At 40.5% G+C, this 19,438-nt stretch overlaps 1 protein-coding gene and 1 long non-coding RNA gene across 2 annotated transcripts in view; one reads left to right on the top strand and one right to left on the bottom strand.

The window, feature by feature from the left end:
- Nucleotides 1–19,438, bottom strand: part of LOC311094388 (uncharacterized protein) — an 84,274-nt gene that overhangs the window by 63,853 nt on the left and 983 nt on the right. The window lies entirely within an intron of this gene.
- LOC311094396 lies at nt 6,291–6,982 on the top strand. Its single transcript, XR_014608650.1, has 2 exons — nt 6,291–6,357; nt 6,784–6,982. It is a non-coding gene; the product is annotated as an uncharacterized lncRNA (long non-coding RNA).

The following is a 19,438-nucleotide window of genomic DNA, read 5'->3' as shown; positions in this document are numbered from 1 at the left end:
TTCCAACAAGTAGTGCCTCAGTTTTAGCGGAGTTTAGCTGGAGGAAGTTGCTTTTCATCCATTCCTTTATCTCCAGAAGACATGTGTTGAGTCGCGACAAGGTTGTGGAGGGGCTTGGAGCAGTTTTAATATAAAGTTGCAAATCGTCCGCATAACAGTGGAAGGATAGTCCATGTCTGCTGATGACAGAACCGAGGGGAAGCAGGTATAGAATAAATAGGATAGGGCCGAGAACGGACCCCTGCGGAACACCACATGTAACAGGGAGCAGCCTGGACTCACATTCTCCTAATATAACTCGTTCAGTCCTGCCAGAAAGGTAGGACTGAAACCACTGCAGTGCTGTTCCCGATAGTCCAACTTTATTGTGGAGGCGGTCCCGAAGGATGGTATGATCCACTGTGTCGAATGCGGCTGTTAGGTCGAGTAGAATGAGCAGCGATGGTGATCCTGAATCAGCTGCCATGAGAAGGTCATTTGTCACCCTTAGCAGAGCTGTTTCGGTGCTGTGGGCCGATCGAAAGCCTGATTGAAATACCTCATATAGGTTATTGTGTTCTAGATGGCAGTGAAGCTGAATGGCGACTTCCTTCTCTAGAACCTTTGACAGAAAGGTGAGGTTAGAGATTGGCCTGTAATTTCCCAGGACCTCTGGGTCTAGGGTTGGTTTCTTAAGTATCGGACGAATGACAGCAGCCTTAAGGGCAGGAGGGACAACGCCTGTTTTTAGTGAGAGATTAATAATCTCAGTGATGATTGGGCTGACACTGGGAATGAGTGACTTGAGCAAAACAGTCGGGATGGGATCCAAGATGCAGGCGGACGGCTTCATTTTATTGATGGTTTCCTCAACATGGCTCTGCTGAACCTCGGTAAAGTACGGAAGGATTGTCAATCCACCGGACAGTGGGTTGGAGGATGGTGGAGACAGTGAAGGAGAGCCAGATATTGAAGAGCGGATGTTATTGACTTTAAATCTAAAAAAGTCAATGAAGCTGTTGCATCGCTCCACTGTGGTTTCAGTGGATAAAGATGATTTCGGCTTCAGGAGATTGTTTACTGTAAAAAAAAGCTGTTTAGAATTTCCAGTGTTCTTATTGATGAGATTGGAATAAAATTGAGCGTGCACCCTTCAAGGACTTAAAATAAGCCTTTTGATGGTCGCGGAATGCAAGATTGTGAACAGTTAGACCAGTCTGTTTACAGCGGCGTTCCAGGATACGGCCCTCAGTTTTCATTTGCCGCAGTTCCTGTGTGAACCAGGGGGCAGAGCGTTCAAAGTTAACTTCCCGTGTCCTGACAGGGGCATGGAGGTCAAAAACACTGCTCAATGATGTATTGTAGTGATCCACTAGTCCGTCCACTGTTCTAGAGACTGGGCAGTTTATATTGGATTGAAGGTCTACAGTGAAGGAAGTTGGGTTTATTTGTTTCCAGTTCCGGAAAGATATTTGGCGCTTAGGTCTGATGATGGGCAGTGAGAATGTAAGGGCCATAGAGACCAACTTGTGATCGGACACACCCAGGTCTTTTACCTCCAGGCAGTTTATGGGGGCCGCGTCAGTAATGACAAGATCTAAGGTGTGGCCCTTGGTGTGCGTAGGAGCCTTCACATGTTGCTGGAGACCAAGACAATCAATTAGACTCATGAACTCTGTTGCAAGATGACAGGAGGGTTTGTCAATATGGATATTAAAATCACCAAGAATAACAATCCTGGTTGACATGGAACAGAGTGATGTGAGTAGATCATGTATTTCAGGGAGAAATGAGGAGTGTGGTTTGGGGGGACGGTATATGAGAAGCACTGTCATGGAGTATGGAGGTTTACATTTGAAGGCTAAGCATTCCATTGAGGTAAGATCAGGCAGTGGCAGAGGAGAGAGTTTCAGTTCATCCCGATGGATGACGGCCAAACCACCCCCACGTCCAGAGCTGCGTGATTTTTCCATATAGACATAACCCTGGGGGCAAGCTTCATTGAGTACTGAGTGGTCGCCTGTTTTGTGCCAAGTTTCCACTAAGCACATGAAGTCTAATCCTCTATCCAGAATATGGTCATGGATAAGCAGGGATTTATTGGTAAGGGATTGCGTGTTGAATAATTCCATAGTGGCAGGAGACAGAGCTGATGGTGAAAGTCTCTGCAAGCTCCGCAATACACTGTGGTCCACTCCGTGTTTTATATATCTCCCACCGCTAGAGGCTCTCAGGAGCGGTGTAGGGTTACATACTCCAAGTAGTAGAGGTCCTGGGTAAGATTTGTATGCACTTCATTTAGCGGAGAATATCTCAACTGTTATAGACTAATATGACCCCATTGAACAACGTGGGATGTGTGCCAAAATCTCTACCCGGGACGAAAGTCCTGAAAATGACCACAACCTGTGACACTATTATCACACTACAGGTGAATGGGACTTTTTCTTCCCTTTATAGATATCCTCATATATTTCTACCAGATTAGTCTTCATATTAAGACAAATACTTTTTGTATTACACTTTGTCTTAAAAATAAAATAAAATATGCAAATTAGGCAATATCTCATTAAATATGCGTACATATAAACCCTTGAAGCTACAGATTTTCTGAGGTGATCACAATGTTCACAATGACCATGATTATAAGGTCATAGAAGAGTGTAAGCATTCTGATTTGATATAAAGAAAATGGCTAAAAAACATTCAACCTATTAAGCAACATACAGGAATTGCCAGTTACAGTTCACAGTCGAGGAGCTACTCCAGCATGAGATCACCAACTCTGCAATCTTCTTGGTTGACAAAGACGGTTACTTGAGGAAGAGTGCCAAATCACACTTTGGGACTGAGCTGCTGAAGTTGTGTCCACAAATAGATAGTCCAGATACCTTCTCCAGATCCTTCAGTATCGGGGCTGTCGCTGGGCAATACGGACTTTCAGCTCCTCCAGAGATCTTCTATTGGGTTCAGGTCTGGAGACTGGCTAGGCCACTCCAGGACCTTGAGATGCTTCTTACGGAGCCACTCCTTAGTTGCCCAGGCTGTGTGTTTCGGGTCATTGTCATGCTGGAAGACCCAGCCACGACCCATCTTCAGTGCTCTTACTGAGGGAAAGAGGTTGCTGGCCAAGATCTCGCGATACATGGCCCCATCCATCCTCCCCTCAATACGGTGCAGTCGTCCTGTCCCCTTTGCAGAAGAGGATCCCCAAAGAATGATGTTTCCACCTCCATGCTTCACGGTTGGGATGGCGTTCTTGGGGTTGTACTCATCCTTCTTCTTCCTCCAAACACGGCGAGTGGAGTTTAGACCAAAACGCTCTATTTTTGTCTCATCAGACCACATGACCTTCTCCCATTCCTCCTCTGGATCATCCAGATGGTCATTGGCAAACTTCAGACGGGTCTGGACATGCGCTGGCTTGAGCAGGGGGACCTTGATGGCGTAGTGTGTTACTAATGGTTCTCTTTGAGACTGTGGTCCCAGCTCTCTTCAGGTCATTGACCAGGTCCTGCCGTGTAGTTCTGGGCTGATCCCTCACCTTCCTCATGATCATTGATGCCCCACGAGGTGAGATCTTGCATGGTGCCCCAGACCGAGGGAGATTGACCGTCATCTTGAACTTCTTCCATTTTCTAATAATTGCGCCAACAGTTGTTGCCTGCTCACCAAGCTGCTTGCCTATTGTCCTGTAGCCCATCCCAGCCTTGTGCAGGTCTACAGTTTTATCCCTGATGTCCTTACACAGCTCTCTGGTCTTGGCCATTGTGGAGAGGTTGGAGTCTGTTTGACTGAGTGTTTGGACAGGTGTCTTTTATACAGGTAATGAGTTCAAACAGATGCAGTTAATACAGGTAATGAGTGGAGAACAGGAGGGCTTCTTAAAGGGACAATATGTAGCTTTTTAGGTATTTTATTATCTAAAATCAATATTTTTATTCATAAATATGTCCTCAATGGTGTACAAATACCTCTGCCAATGATCTGACTTATCCTCGTAAACGAAGAATTTATTATCTTTATATACATGGGACGGGTAGGTCCACGGAGGCTTCCATGTAGTTCCGCCATCTTGAAAAACTATAATAGCAGAGAGGAACAAAAAGTACTAGGCCAACGCGTTTCCACAACGCGTTTTCATTCAGAGCCAGCGTCACGTGACTGAAACCAGCAGAAACGGAGGAGCAGAGAAGAGGCGCTCGTCACTGCCCCGGCAATTTTAAAAGGCTGCACTGCACGGTTATTTATAATGGAGGACCATACAAATGATGAGTCACAGGATAAGGAGTCATCGAAAAAGTCCAAAATAGCCCGTAAACGGAAACGTGACCGGAGATTACAAAAAACAAATAGCTCGGGATAGCTAATGGAGAAAGCTTTCAAAAGAGATGCTGAAGTTGCCTGCTTTCTTCTCGACAGGTAAGTCAATGTTACATTCTTAATTACAAGCTTTTTTTCATTGCTTTGTTGTGTACTTGATTATATAGACAGTAGAACATTTATAGTTAAAAGTTAAACAGGCTCTTTGACGAATAGCAGCTATTGAGTAAAGTAGAGAAGGCACTAAAAACAAGGTTGTAAGTTTTGTTTGTTCAAAACTATAACATTCGTTTGTTCGTTGTGTCAAGTTGCAGTTTGTTTGAAATAACAAACCAGTTCACCCGAAGGAAAACTCAATGAAGTGTTATTACAAGACATCCTGTCATAGCTTTTTGGTACATAACGGCTACCGTTATAGTTGCAACACGCATTTGAAAAAGCGAGGGGCTGGAGAGCACTATTCGTTTGAATGCAAAATACAATTTCACCACTAGATGGGAGAAAATCCTACACAATGTCCCTTTAAAGAAAAACTAACAGGTCTGTGAGAGCCGGAATTCTTACTGGTTGGTAGGTGATCAAATATATATGTCATGCAATAAAATGCAAATTAATGATTTAAAAATCATACAATGTAATTTTCTGGATTAGATTCCGTCTCTCACATTTGAAGTGTACCTATGATAAAAATTACAGACCTCTACATGCTTTATAAGTAGGAAAACCTGCAAAATCGGCAGTGTATCAAATACTTGTTCTCCCCACTGTATGTACACATTTAATGAGATATTGCCTAATTTGCATATTTTATTTTATTTTTAAGACAAAGTGTAATACAAAAAGTATTTGTCTTAATATGAAGACTAAACTGGTAGAAATATATGAGGATATCTATAAAGGGAAGAAAAAGTCCCATTCACCTGTAGTGTGATAATAGTGTCACAGGTTGTGGTCATTTTCAGGACTTTCGTCCCGGGTAGAGATTTTGGCACACATCCCACGTTGTTCAGTGGGGTCATATTAGTCTATAACAGTTGAGATATTCTCCGCTAAATGAAGTGCATACAAATCTTACCCAGGACCTAGACTAAAGCTTGGCAGTGTACTGATGACGCCGATAAAGGTGATATCATATAAAGGCTAGATGGCTCGTCCGCGCTGCTGGCCAATGGAGCTCGACATCCGCACACGGCGGCCATCTTACGACAGGGTGCTCGCTCACTCATAACATGGTGCATGTACTTTTAAATAACCATAACTTGCTCAATTTTCTACCGATTTTCAAACGGTTTGGTTTGTTATAAACGTCAGAGATGTAGCTATTATACTGCATACATATGAATAATTATGTTCAAAATGTTTAAGCATTCAGAATTATAGCCACGTTAATAACGTTTGTAAGAAACCAAACCGTTTGTAAATCCGTCCAGATTTCAGCAAGATAAGAGGATTTGTGTGCGTGCTGCTCACTCACCTTAATTCACAGAGCCCTGTCCTAAGATGGCCGCCGGTGATGCCGGAAGTGACTCCGCCTTGAGCCATCTAGCCTTTATATGATATCTATGGATATGCAGTTTTAGTGGGAGGAATCCAAACACGGCCAGCAATGACGGTGCGCAAATGTTTGTTTTGGATCAGCGCGCCCGTGTGCAAAACTGCGTAAGGGCCTGCTCACATATCGCGTCTTTTGCGCGCGCAAGTTCGTTATTTCAAATGTAGCCGCGCAGTATGCGCGCTCATAATGGAAGCGACGCGGTCGCGGTGCGACGCGCTCGTTTTTTCCAAGCGCGTCCGCGCCGCATCGAGATAAAAACATCTCAACTTTTCAGAATGCCGCAAGCGCACCGCAGGTCACGTGACAAGAACCAAGCTTAGCAACGACAGACGCCTCCGAAGCGCAACCACCTCGAGCGCTTTGGAAAAAGGAGAACGCGGCGCGCCTAGCGTTTTCGACGCGTTTTTATGCGCGATATGTGAGCGCCGCCTAACGCTGTAGCAAATGACATATGACTTTGGAGAAAGGCTTTTTTGATGGGAAATCGTCTCTTTCGACCAGTAAGTGTTTTATTATACTATATAACATATTTGACGTGTTTTTCTGAGTATCTTGTGTTTGTGTTTCACTGTTTTGAGATGGCCAATGCTAACTGGTGATGGCTAAAGCTCGTCCTCAAGCGTATGTGTGCATTGAGCGCTCATGTTACTGTTGTGTTGTACATTTATCAGTTTGTTTATGTCCCTGTGTGTCTTTATCCACGGGTTTGTGTTTGTCCGTGTTTGGTGCTTTTTTAGCGCTCTTGTTATTGTTATGAGGTGTGCGTGTATCGTTGTTTATGTCCCTGTGTGTCTTTATCCACGGGTTTGTTTGTGTGTGTGTGTGTGTGTGTGTGTGTGTGTGTGCGTGCGTGCGTGCGTGTATAAAATAGTACACAATACATAAAAGATGTAAATTATTTGTTTTTTTGCTTTTTTATATCACAGAAAATCATCTGACATTGAACTGGATGAAGAATGGGAGTCAGCAGAAAGCCATATGATGGACATCAAGAGAGGAACCCTATCCTTCACCTTCCTAGAGAGGTTCAATAACCAAAGAAAAACCTAATCATAAATTTGTAAATAGTTTGATATATATGTAGTGTATAAAATACTAATATTAAACAATATTTTAATACCATAACACTTGTATTGTATTGTATTGTTGTATTGTTATTTGCACAAATTTCAGTTTCAAGAATTGCAAAAAAACAATATAATATGTTTATGCTTCAGTTACTATGTGTCAACAATTATTTTCAGTGAATCTGAATAAGGAATAGAATAGCTCTAAGTGTAACCTTTCATTAGAGCCCAAAATTATGCCTGTACAGTAAAGCATTCAAGAATAGCAGCATGTTATGTGTCTGTGGTTACAAAGTGTCATTTGGAGTCTCCAAGTGGCCTTTTTTTGGGGAGCGCCTAGTAGGGCTGTCACTTTTGTGAAAAAATCCTGTTCGATTTTTTAAACATAAGTGTTCATTGAATCGATTGTAAAATCGATTTTCCATGTCTATAGACGTTTCCATTTTAAACGCCAAATATGGGCAAATCAACGGACAACTAACGGGCATTAGAAAGAACGTAAAGACGGCGCTTGAGACGCGCACAAGTCATGATTTATTGGCGTGAAGTTTCGTGCACAATGACAAACAGGAGTGCAACATTCTCGAAAAACAATAAGCAGAGTGGACTGCCATAACATCAATGAAAACTACTGCAGTCTTCAACATGCCTGTGTTTACGGTTAGAAATGTTAAACAAATTTCGCCTACGTAAGCGATTGTAGACTGTAGCCCGAATCTGTATCTGCATGCATGAGACTGTCTGAATACTGGCAGAATTCAGTTTTGTTGTAAAAAGAGACACATTATGAAGAAGAAGAATTTGCTGTTTTGTGTGTTTGTCAGAGCCTGCAGTTGCTGTGAGAGGCGCGTTCGCTGCGCGCGTATCGTCACGAGCTGGACGCGCTCCGAGAAAAAAGACCGTTATAATCGATTCTCTATTTTCGTTTTCGAAACTTGCGTTGGTTGGTCTGATCGATTGTCCAATGATTTTCGAATGAAAAGTGACAGCCCTAGCGCCTAGACATAAACTTAGATAAACCTGTGTAAAACACTCATTAGCTTAAGGTATTGTTATCAACATTTAAATTGGGCTTGGTAAGGCTTCATGCTATGATCCCACTGTGTTTTCCAGCTAATACCTCCCAGCTATAGTTATCTGCAGGCATCTTTTTACAAAAAAAAAGTTAGGCGGAATTTTTTTCCCTCTTTTTTAGTGTGTTCAAAGTTCTATTACTCAATACCAGTGAGACTTACAGTGATTCTGACTGTTTGGGGACAAACCTCAAAGTGTCCCCTTTCAAAAGAGACCAAGACCATGCATATACTCCAAATGGTTCAAGAACAGCCTGCAATTTAATTTGGGTAGGCCTTTTTTAGGCGTTTTTGGCAGAATTTGCAGGAAAATCATTACACAATCATTTCGATCTTCAAAGTACCAATTTATAGAGACCAAACATGGTATGCGTGAGGTTACGTTGACTGTTGGTTTCTATAACAAAATACATAGTATCAAAGAGATAATAGTATCAACAGATAATAGTATTAAAAGACACAACACAAGACAGTAAATCATTCAGTTATTCAATAAATTAATGCAGGAGAGTCTGTTCTAATATTTGTAGGATTTGTAGCAGGGGCCTTGTTCACATTGCTAAGAGTTATAAAACCAACTTACCTGATCGTGGTCAGTGTAACGAAGACCTTCTTGCCCTGTTTGGGGGGATGGGGCCACAGATCCCAGAGTGAGTTATTTTGTTCATTTCATTTGTTCATTATCATTTGTTAAACTATAACAAATACTTGTGTCTGACAGTCGTTACACACGTATCCAAACTTTAATTGAGGATAGTAAGAGTGAAAGGGCTTTAGATACAGCTTTGGATGCGATTAGCTCAGTGAACACTGTACATTGTTGGGTCCCGGCTGTAGTAGAAGCCGTGCAGCAGGGCAATTGGGTGACGGTACGACACTGTAGTCGTGGGACAAACACCGCTCTTCCGTTCAGATTACAACTTCAAATAGATTCTCCCCACTCAGTGAAACACCCACTGAGAATCCTGTTGAATGTGCCCTAATTATTGGCGATTCTATCACACGGAACGTGAAAATAAAGACACCAGCCACCATAGTCACATGTTTGCTGGGAGCCAGAGCGCCTGACATCAAAGCAAATTTAAAAGTGATGATTTGAGAGAATTTTTCTAATGCCAGTTAAAGAGGGTAAAGGGAAGGGGGTTGTTCTTACCAATTTAACCAATCAGATTTATAGAAGATGACATGATAAAGTCATGAGTTAGTCACTTGATCTTATTGTTGTTTCTGTCTTTATCCTATAAAACCTGATGTATTCTTCTTTTTGGTTGGGATTCTCTGAGAATTGTTAGTGGACTCTCCCGGCCGTAATTAAAGCATATTCGAAGGCATTGTCTGAAGTCTGTTTATTATTGCTGCAGCAAGTTAGTTAGGTTAACAATTTAGAGTTAGAACTCTGAGCAGGACGTCAATGAGTAGATGCGCTAGAGTATAGGATTAGAACTTGGGGCCAGGCGTCGACTGAAGACACGCTCGAGTATAGGTATATAGGAACTCTAAGCCAGTTGCCGACTGATACAGAGCTAGAGAAACTCAGGGCCAGGCGTCGACTGAAGACGTGCTCGAGTATAGGTATATAGGAACTCTAAGCCAGTTGCCGACTGATACAGAGCTAGAGAAACTCAGGGCCAGGCGTCGACTGGATACACGCTCGAGTATAGGCACCTGTATATAGGAACTCTAAGCCAGTTGCCGACTGATACAGAGCTAGAGAAACTCAGGGCCAGGCGTCGACTGGAGACACACTCGAGTATAGGTACAGTATATAGGAACTCTAAGCCAGTTGTCGACTGATACAGAGCTAGAGAAACTCAGGGCCAGACGTCAACTGAAGACGCGCTCGAGTATAGGTACAGTATATAGGAACTCTAAGCCAGTTGTCGACTGATACGGAGCTAGAGAAACTCAGGGCCAGGCGTCGACTGGAGGAAACACTCGAGTATAGGTACCTGTATATAGGAACTCTAAGCCAGTTGTCGACTGATACGGAGCTAGAGAAACTCAGGGCCAGGCGTCGGTTGGAGACACACTTGAGTATAGATATTCATAGAAATAGGGGAAAAATCTACCACAATTTGGCGGGCCAATCCAGGAGTCCTCGGAATATCCCTCTGTCGGATGGATGGGGATGAGGAACGACGTTGTTTTCATTTTGCCAGACTGCAGAACCCAGTTTGGCGAGGATTTTCAATCAGGATTTAGACCGTACCATAGTACTGAGTAGGGCTGGGCGATATGGAGCAAAAAATATATCTCGATATATTTTGCTATATCTCTATACGATATATATATCTCGATATCTTTACAGGAAAAATAACCCCCCAAAAACTACTGCAAAAACAAATATGCCAAATACCTCAAAGTCTTTTTTTATTGAAGTGCAAATAGGTAGACAGTTCATGTAGGAACAAAGTGTTTCTGCGACATTAAAAAAAAAAAAAAAAAATCCCTGTACAACTGTAGAGTAAAACATTAATTAAAAAAAAGTGATACATATGCATCTAAAAATTGACATGATTGTTACAAAATCACACTGTCTGGGGCCTCTGGAGAACTCAGAACAACTGCTAGCATAAAGTTTAAGGTAAAAATAACTGTCATTAAATTACAGTATCTTACTACTATGCAATTAGATAAACTGTTCATTCATTACATCACTTTACCTCTGTCTTTATCCACCTTTATCCTCTTCTCTTCTTTTTGGCACTGTATCTATAGCAGAATAGGTAGGCTAATGCTAATTTATAATGTGTCATGTAAATTCGGCCATCCGTCACAATAGGAAACTTTCACCGTGTCTAGACCTGGCGCGAGCTGCCAGGCCCGTTTCTACAGGGGAGCATGTTAACCCTTTAGGCGCCAAGTTTTTTTTTTAAAGAATGCTGGATTTTGACATCAAAATTTCAAAAGCTTGTGGCTTGAAAGGGCTTAAATATAGAGATCTACTGTAAATTAGATAAATGTTGGGGATGACTGAAAGTTTATGTGGGGTTTAATATATGAATCTAATTTGCATATTATGACGTCATCAGGGGGCGGCCCTCTTGAATTTCATAATATTCAGGAAATAGTAGATATTGAACTGATGTTTGAACTTATTTGCATGTTTTATTTTTATTTATCCTCATTCCAAATGATGAGAAAAGAGGAAACCAACAATAACAGGAGAAAGTACTAAATTATTACTATACTATATAGTAAAACGCATGTGAACAGTAGCCTACTTTTTGATCAGTTCATCAGTAATATTCAGGAAATAGTAGATATTGAATTGATGTTTGAATTATTTACATTAGAGGAAACCAACAATAAAATAGGAGAAAGTACTAAATTATTACTATATTACAATACTTTAGTAGTAAAACACATGTGAACAGTAGCCTACTTTTGGATCAGTTCATCAGTAATATTCAGGAAAAAATATATATGGAGTGTTTTTTGTTTTGTTTTTTTTTGTCTTTTTATCCTCATTCCAAATGATCAGGAAAAGAGTACACTAAGCTTACGTCCACCCTTCTTCTTCTTCTTCTTCTATATATCGTAAATATCGAGATATCGCCCACCCCTAGTACTGAGACTCCTCTCATTGGAGTCACAAATGATTTGCTCTTATCATCCGATCATGGTTGCATCTCTGTCTTGGTGTTACTCGATCTTAGTGCTGTATTTGACACCATTGACCACAACATCCTTTTAAATAGACTTGAACATTATGTTGGCATTAGTGGAATTGCACAGGCATGGTTTAAATCATACTTATCTGACCGTTATCATTTTGTAGCAGTAAATAAAGAGATGTCTTATCGATCACAAGTTTAGTATGGTGTACCACAAGGCTCAGTACTAGGACCGTTACTGTTCACTCTGTACATGCTACCTTTGGGAGATATCATTAGGAAGCATTGCATTAGCTTTCACTGTTATGCTGACGATACTCAGCTCTATATTTCTTCGCGCCCAGTCGAAACTTACCAATTCACAAAATTGATGCATAGCAGATTGTTATGGCCCTTGGCCTTTTTCTGGTCGTTCTCCTGCGCCTCCTCTCTTTCAGGCCTAATTGCTGTCACCTGGGAAGTTGGTGTTTAAATAGGAGCTTCTCTGCTGCATTGATCTCATTCTTCCTGCTCTGGTCTGGTGGCTAAAGGCTCGAACGCTGCTCTGTTGTGGCCTGTCTGGGTTCACGCCTCGCTCGGAGACGCCAGGATTTTACACAGATGCACATTTAAGTTTAAGTTTGTCTTTTATTTTTACACTCAACACTTGCACCTGCCCTACACTACTGATACTGACGTTCACACTCCATATTTGGTTCTGTTGTTTAAATTTGTGATATTACACAATAAACTTAGGCTATGTTTTGCACTGTTTGTTTGTGAAATGGTCTCCAATCTATTGTTATGGCCCTGAGTCAGCAGCTCGAGTTCTTACCAGAACCAGGAAGTGTGACCATATTAGCCCAGTTCTGTCAAAACTGCATTGGCTCCCTATTAAACATCGCATACATTTTAAAATATTGCTGATTACTTACAAAGCACTAAATGGTTTAGCTCCGCAGTACTTGAGCGAGCTCTTAACGCATTATAGTCCTTCACATCTATTGCAATCTCAAAATTCCGGCCAGTTGATAATACCTAGAATATCAAAATTGACTGCTGGCGGTAGATCCTTCTCCTATTTAGCACCAAAACTTTGGAAGTCTTCCTACCATTGTCCGGGAAGCTGACACACTCTGTCAGTTCAAAGCTAGCCTAAAGACACATCTCTTTGACCTAGCATTCACATAATACATTATAGACTTCTATAATTCAATGTTAGGCTGCATAGATTAGGCCAGCCGGAACCGGGAACACTTCCCATAAATCCTGATGTACTTGGTACATCATAAGAATGATGACGTCTAGGGGTGTAACGGTATGTGTATTCGTATTGGACCGTTTCGGTACGGTGCACGTGTGTACCGAATGACTGAATGCAATATTTTGTGTGCGGAACATGGGTAAATTTTCGTGTTTCCACACTAACATATTAAGTGGCGGAAGTCTCCGCGTGCAGCGCAAATCCCGCCCTGCAGCTCGTCACTGTAACCTAAACCAATGAAATCGACTGCAGGGCGAAAAATCACACACCGCGCACTGTACAACAACATACACGGCACGCTTTAGCCCGGCCTCTCGCTAGCTAGCTTCATGGCCAATGCAGAGTTGCAGACAAGCCCATAGACCGAAAATATGGCGATCGGGTTTCATTCTCGCGCAGCTTTCATGAGCCCCGTTTTTACGCTCCGCACTCTCCGTTCCGCGCGTGTGTGTGTCTGCGCGCTGCGCTCTCTGCTCAATGTTCAATGTTCGACTCCGTGTTTGCGCTGCGCGTTCTGCTCTGTCGTTAACGGCCCAAACACTCCAATCATGTACCGATCACGCACTGGAAAAGCAAAGTCCGCTCTAATAATGTGAAATTTCTCAGTAGTAGACTTCTGTTTGCTGAGCTGGTATAGTCATGCTGGGCAACAATGGTAAAATAACCTACTCTGATCACATGCTCTGGTAATAAAAGCTTTGTAGGGCTACATTTTATTTTGATAATTAATTTTAAAAAATGACATTTAAATTTAAATGAAAAAAAAAATCTTAAATTATGTTAATTGATTATTGAAAAATAATAATACATTGATATATCTATTTTTAATATTATTTTAATATAGGGCTAATTTTCTGTTCTTTTTTCCCCCCGGTGTTTCATTTAATTAGGTGATTCTAAGTTTAATTATTGATGATTACAAGCTTGGAGGAAATGCAATTAATTACAGCAATTTGTGCAATTAATTAGTTAATTTTTTTTTAATCGATTCCCAGACTTAATTTTTAAATATGAGCAGGCCTACAAGCTGGGATTGGTAATGCTGCACTGTAATCATAGTTATTCATTTATATTTTTCATTATACTTTATTATGTGATATTGGTTTGAGACTGAGAGTATTTTATTTAGTGGAGAACTTTGCAGCAGTATTTTATTTCTTATTCTTTTTTTTATTTTATATATATATTATTATATATTAAAACAGGGGTGCAAACACATGTATGGTCAAAAAAGAGAGAGGTAATCGAAGCCCTCGTCCCGCGGCAAATATCCAGATACTATATTGCCACCATCCCCAACCCACCCCTATAGGCACAGAGTCAAATGAAATTTAGAAAAACTATCTTGCACTTCTTCTTCTTGCTTTACTGCTACTTCCTGAAAACAATTTCACCTGATGATTTGAATAGCTCTTTTTGTAAAGAATTAATAATTCTAGGATGATTGGGGTAATTGTGTAGGGTAGGCCTAGTGCATCTGCACAGAAACTAATAAACAAAATACAAGCATAAATACAATAAATTACAAATACACGAGAAAAGCAGTGCTATATGTTTTTCAGGTAAATTAACTGTATTAAGTATTAATACAGTTTATCGTTTGACAAAACGTGATTTTTCTCTTTCTCTTTTGTTGTTTGATTAACTTTGGTGACAAACAGCTGCAGGTATATTGGGTGCTGTCCCTTTAAGACGAATGCGCGTATCTAATACCGGTAATTAATTTTATTTTGACTGCGTTTACGGGGAAACTCGTTGAGACGGACACTGGCTTATTTTTCGTGCACATGTCTGTTCAAACACAAATAGATAAGAAAGAAAAGGGAATTCGGTGTTCACGAACTTCACGTGCTGCCTGCGACTGCGTGGCTCTGTGCGCCGACAGACCATCTACATTTGGATGTTCAACATAATATATATAGCCTGATACAGCAAAGACAACATCGGCAGTATTGACGGCAAAATAGGCTACAGAATATTTCGTTCTGTAGGCCTATTGACAGGGGCAATATTTGAAAATCGATAATTAGGCCTATTTTTTAAATTACAATTATATATGCATTTGTCAAAACCGAGAGACTTTCAAGCATCAAAATGTAATTTATTAATATGTATTTGCGCCTTCTATTTTGTCTGAAAACTTCCAACACTCTTGCGTGTCGCGTGAAAAATAGGCCTCGGTTGCGGTTCTATTTCTAGTACGCGGTTTCGGCGCGGCTCGAGAAGTGTGTGTGTCACGCAGGCATTGTGCTCTAACACAAGCTCTAACCAGTTAACATGAGAGCCGACATAAAAACGGACACTCCATGCCACGCAGAGAGAAATGTGATGCAGTGGCAGATCCAGAGTGAGACTAACGTTACACTAACGTTAGAGACTAACACTAACGTTAGTGGTTCACGCTTGCGCACATACTGCTGGTTTGGCGCGCAGTGTTCTGATTCGCTTATTTCCTATTTACTTGTTGGTGGACGCAATCCAGAATTACTGTTGGTTAAATTATAATCAGACCCTCTCAAACCACCCCCCCTCCTCCTTAAAAAAAAAACTCTTCGGATCTGCACGATTCACATAAGTCACCCAAACTGACGTGAAAAAAGCGGGAGGCTCCGAAAAGCGCGCTGTTTGCATCCCTGATTAAAAAGTGTTTAAAAAAGTGTAAACAAATTGTTAAAAAAAAGTTTATAGTAATAAACAACCTGCAGTTTAATGTTTGCATTTCTTTCCCTTACTGTACCGAAAATAAACCGAACCGTGACTTTAAAACCGAGGTACGTACCGAACCGTGATTTTTGCGTACCGTTACACCCCTAATGACGTCTACGCTAATATTAGTCTCTCTGTTTATCCCGAGGTTTTCCCGCAGCCTGCCGGATCCAGGCCGTATCCAGATCTGATTAAGGACCTTCGCCTGGACACGACGACAACGCAGTGCTGAAGTGTCCACTAGTCTCTCCTCTGTGAAGGCCTCCTTTACCTCTTTACAGATAAAATGTTGTCTGGATAATTCCGGTTTGCGTGGCTATGCAGATGCGACGACAATTTATTATATGTTTTTAAGGCATAAGACATAGTTGTTTGAGGGTTGATTTCTGAAGGACTACACTCCTGCACACTTATATATTCAAACGCACATACGTATCGACCGAACACATGATGCGCATGTGCACGCCGTCTGCGTTTTCCCAGGTTTGTGTTTCAGAGGTTTGCGCAGAGAAAACGGATAATTGTTTTCACCTTCAAACCTGTTTCAGGGACAGGGAGTGCGTTCTGGAGACACTAGGCACTGTTTTGTGTGGATGGGCAGCAGGAGCGCGTTAAGGGTTTTCTCTTAGAGGGCAATTCCAGCGTTATGGACGTGACATTTGCAGTCAAAACTTGAAATATAAATTCTCAGAAAATGCATTTAATACCAATATATTGTAAACGTCTGTTTATATATCCATACTCCCTTAATAAAGGAGTCCAGACATTAGAAAAATATCAGTCTACGCATGCGTTTTATATTTAATATGAGGGAAATACACATGCGTTACGGACGTGACAAAAAAAATCTCTAACATTTTGTTGCCAAAATATTTTTTAGTAATTCTGTGAATTACACTGCACAAACCAAAAGTAATAGTACCCACCGAATGAAGAAGGGTTGGCTCTCCACAGAACATAAAATATTCATTTTATGTTATTTTTCGTTTTCGCATTTATGAGGAAAAAACAATGTTATGGACGTGACAGTTCTCCGTTACGGACGTGACCGCTCTGAAAGCGGCACTAAAATACTGCTTTAAAACGTTCACAGAGACCTCAAACAGGCATTTAAAACACCAAATATTAAGGATTGGTATTATAAGCAAAAATAATATTCGATGTTTGTTCGAAAATCGTACCTCTCCCCCAACATGCTCACCGGTAAGACGGCGTTCACTCAAATCCCGCTCCAACATTACACTTGAGTAGGCATTTAGTCTCATATTAATGTTTAAATAAAATAATTGTATTTTTTATTTCATATGTTGATTATATGAAAGGATAACAGCATGAGTAAGATCATAAGATGCGCAATATATCGGATACAGTATATCAGAGGGCAGACATGATTTTGACCAATTCTTTAGTTTTTTTTTGTAGAAAGCTTTTCTTTAATGTGAATTTCGTTTTGAATAAATTGTATCTTAATTTTAATCAATGTTTCATCAACAAATTGCCTGGATTTTTTTAAATAAGAAGCAAATAGGCTATAGCAGACAATTTAATCAGGACACAGAGGCGCCGTCGCGTGAAGTGGAGCGCGTCTCATAAATGAACCGAAACTCCGCGTATAATGTAGCCTTGCCTCACATACCTGAGAAATATATCTATAGGACGTCTGAAATGTCTACTCTTAGACTACTTTTAAGTCGTGAGTCAAAATGATTGCAATATGACTATTATTTTGCCAGCTTGATCGCGGGATTATGATGAATATTCATGTTTTAACCAAGAGGGAAAAACGCGACATCCCGAAGGAAGGATCCCATATTTCTATGGCTATAAGACATGCTCTTCTTTAAGTTGTACTGTATCATATACTACCTTCTGATATTCATATTTCGTCCTGTAACTGGCACAGGAAGAGAAGATCCGTTCATGTGCGCTTTATCTGCCGCGCACTGAGGCGCTATATATAGAAATATACCACGCCGTATTAAAGAGCGGTCTCTATTGTTTACATTTTGTTATAAAATAGACTGAATTTGAAAGTTGAGACATTTTTTCATATTAAAACTAACAAAGCACAAATATTATTGCGATTATTGGATATGCACTGAATATATGATAAGCCTGAAACCGATCACAAGTGCATATGTTTTGATGTGAAGCGTCCGTAACGGTCACGTCCGTAACGCATTATTATGGTTGTTCAGAGCAAAGTAGTGGAATGAAATGTCGATCCTAGTAAGCATAAACATAGTTTAGCTTTGCATATAAAGTTTCAAGTTATTTGCATTAATAATTGTTATATTATATAAACTTAATCTTTAAAACGTTACGGACGTGACAGAGCACTGAAGCGTCGAGACCTCTTTATTAAAGCCCTTATAAATTCAACAGGCAGTGCTGTTATGACCAAATTAGTATATTTATTTCTCAGGCATGCCTCCATCTTTCAGCAAAATGCTTTATGTTCAAATTAAGTTTTTAAAAGGGGGGTCTTTGATACCTCTTTTGAAAGCATGAAATATGGCTGGTTGAAATTAAAATTTTAGCATTGTTGCTCACCTCATATGTGGTGGAAAAAAAAGGCAATTTTCTTAAAATTTCTGATACAGCACATTAATACAGTATATTACAGACCTAAATGGACAACTTAAAAGGGGTTTTGATCTTTAGGTAAAAACTTTATTTTTTCATGGTAAGGATGACTTTTGCGTGGAATTGCCCTAGAACGGTGTTGTGTTAGCGTCCTCTAAGTTAATGACTAATGATCTTCCCAACTTCACTGTTACGCTAATTTCTATTATCACTGTAAAGCTGCTTTGAAAAAAATCCATACTGTTAAAAGCGCTATATAAATAAAGGTGACTTGACAATCAATATAAACATTTCTCAAAACTCCCTTTACTGACCATTTGTTGATGAAAACCCAAAACATTCTGTAACCGTTTCATAGTTGAACTGTTTATCTAAATGTGATGAAGTGCTTGAATGTTTCTAACATGAATGTTCTTCAGCATCATGAATGAATGAAGAATAAACACCAACCTCTTTGTTCTTCAGGATCTTCAGTGTGTTTCATTCTGCAGGGTTCTGGATCACTCATGTTCTCACTGTCCTCTTTAATAAACTCAGTCTTTGCAGATTTCAGCTCTTCCTGATGCTCGTCTTCACTTGTAGCTGATGGGAAATTACAGCATTTATTGGGGAATTACTGTGGGAGGAGCTTCACTGATGATGTGATTACTGTGGGAGGAGCTTCACTGATGATGTGAATGCTGTGGGAGGAGCATCACTGATGATGAGATTGCAGTGGGAGGAGCTTCACTGATGATGTGACTGCAGTGGGAGGAGCATCACTGATGATGTGATTACTGTGGGAGGAGCTTCACTGATGATGTGAATGCTGTGGGAGGAGCTTCACTGATGATGTGATTACTGTGGGAGGAGCTTCACTGATGATGTGACTGCAGTGGGAGGAGCATCACTGATGATGAGATTGCAGTGGGAGGAGCTTCTCTGATGATGTATTCCAGCGTGGGAGGAGCTGATCTGCCAAAATGAAAAATATCAATTTATGATATCAATTTTTTTTTAATAATACATGACACTAAGCATTTATCTCTGTCTATCTATTCATTAGACATCCATCTATTTGTATTGCTAATCCTAACATTATTCTGCTTCTTCATTAAAATACAGGTATCTAGAAATATAGAAAATAATACTAATAATTTAAATTCTTCCAAATATAAATAATGGTAAGAAAAACGGTTAAAATCATAAAAACAGAAATAAATCTGCATATAGTAGCCAACACCCTCAGTCTGTTGACATCAATGAAATGAGCTTTAGGCTAAATGACAATTCACAGGAGATCTGAAGAC

Source organism: Abramis brama (genome assembly GCF_963993115.1).
Source record: "Abramis brama genome assembly, chromosome: 1".
NCBI lineage: Eukaryota > Metazoa > Chordata > Actinopteri > Cypriniformes > Leuciscidae > Abramis > Abramis brama.
Note: the sequence above shows the minus strand (reverse complement) of the source record. Positions and strands in the feature narration are given on the sequence as shown.